This window comes from Belonocnema kinseyi, chromosome 5 (genome assembly GCF_010883055.1).
Source record: "Belonocnema kinseyi isolate 2016_QV_RU_SX_M_011 chromosome 5, B_treatae_v1, whole genome shotgun sequence".
Taxonomy (NCBI): domain Eukaryota; kingdom Metazoa; phylum Arthropoda; class Insecta; order Hymenoptera; family Cynipidae; genus Belonocnema; species Belonocnema kinseyi.
Window position 1 is genome coordinate 10,234,339 of NC_046661.1, and position 1,949 is coordinate 10,236,287.

Below are 1,949 nucleotides of genomic sequence, written 5' to 3' on the forward strand. Positions count from 1 at the left end.
ACTACAAAATTTTTTGGGTCGTTACATAAAAAGGAGGGAAGGGGGGCACTGATCAATGGCGGGTGGTCGGCAGCGACTTTTCCCGCTGGTGAAAGATCTGTCCGCCGTAGAAAAAATCTGAAACAAAAAATCGTAATATTTTCCTAATCTATACACTATAGCGCACAAAGTAGACTAGAATGAAGAAAAAACATGAAAAATGAGGAAGTTATGAGATTTTGAAAAAAATTGATTTTTTCACGTTTTTTTTTCTACTAATTATTTTTTTAAACAAACAATTTTCAACATTTTTTGATGATTGTAGTCTACTTTGTGCGAAAACCTTCTGAGAACATGTCAAAAAAGTTTCATAGCGATTGCTTAATTTTTGCGTCTTGTGGGACTTCCACCAACACGGAAAACGTGGTTATGAGAAAAATGCGTTCAAAGCTTTTCATAAAAAACGCAAAAAATGATAGTGAACTTTTGCGTCAGAAATAACGAATTTAACATCAGATTTACAACAATCATTTGATTAAACAAAGTTTAGAAAATGTGAACAATTTTTATAAACAATTGTTTAAAACAAATTACAAATTTTTCAATGATGCAAATGCTTTCCATAGCTTTCGATTACACTGATTTCAAATCTGGTACTATTTTTGCAATAGAAAATTATTTAAACAATTTATTCAATAAAAACTATTGCAAAATTATTTTTTTCCATAGATTCATATGATTTTCATAGTTCAAGCGGTCAGAAATCACAAATTTGACATCAGATTTACAATAATCATTTGTTTAAATAAAGTTCAGATAATAAGAGTACTTACGCCTAGTCAGTTTGACACCGCTCCATTCAACGGCCCATGACTTCCGACATGTTTGATATTTAGACTTGAAATTTTTCAGGTACATTTTTGAAACATATATCTATCCGAAAATGCAAAAAGAAAAAAAAACGATTTTTTTATCTAACAAAGTAGGAACCCCCCTTAAGGGCATGTGGTACTTACAGTTTCCCCGGCTTTTTTTCTACAAAAATGAAAATTTTTTAAAACTGAATTTGGAGCATATGCATTATCTTGAGGTTACGTCGTTTTTCATCTCTGCCTTTCCGATAATCTGGAAATTATTAATGAAATAAACTTTTTTGATTGCCTCCAAACAAGGTTAGTTTCGGGAGATTAGTTACTATGTTTATTTGTAAGTCCAAAGTTTTCGACCAAAAATATTGCTTAGTTTGGAAGTAATGCTCGGGAGAATTGTAACACACACAACCTCGAAATATAAACGCGCACGTTTTAGCAATTGTCAAAAATTTATTGATAAAAAAAAAAAAAAACACAAAAAAAGTGTGTGGGGACGTCCGTTAGCATGTTCGCTATCATTTCCCAGATTTTGAAGGCAAAATATTTCTTATCCTAGGAAAAAAGCCGGGGAAATCTAACACTGAAAAAATCGATACTATTCCTAAACGCTATGCAAATTGATCACATTTTGCTAAATTAAATGTACTTTGAATTAACCCACAAAAAAGTGTGTGGGGAGGACCGTTAGCATGTTCGCTATCATTTCCCAAATTTTTAAGACAAAATATTTATTATTCTAGAAAAAAAGCCGGGGAACCTAAAACTGGTAGAATCGACAATTTTCTAAGTATCACATGCCCTTAAGTATCGTCGAAAAAATAAAATTTTAGTTTCATTCGGAAATGATCTGTCCTAAATTTCGTTCACCATGGGTACACTCGTGAAGGCCGTTTGCTACTTCCCAGACGCACAAAATGCATTAAATTTTCAATTGCAATAAAACAAGAAACAAACCATTTTTCGAAAAAAAGCTCTCTGTACATTTCTGTATTTAAGCATTTATATTCTGTGTTTGAAAAATTAAATCATACAATTCAGAATTATAGGAGAAAGGCTTGTCAGAGTAATACATGGGCTAATTTTCAAGCCTGATGAAGC

General features: G+C 32.0%; 1 long non-coding RNA gene across 1 annotated transcript; it reads right to left on the bottom strand.

Annotated features, from left to right (window-relative positions):
* Positions 1-1,035, bottom strand: LOC117172539. Its single transcript, XR_004467034.1, has 3 exons — positions 996-1,035; positions 813-912; positions 1-117 (listed from the first exon to the last, which is right to left on the bottom strand). It is a non-coding gene; the product is annotated as an uncharacterized LOC117172539 (long non-coding RNA).
* Between the last annotated feature and the right edge of the window lie 914 nt (positions 1,036-1,949).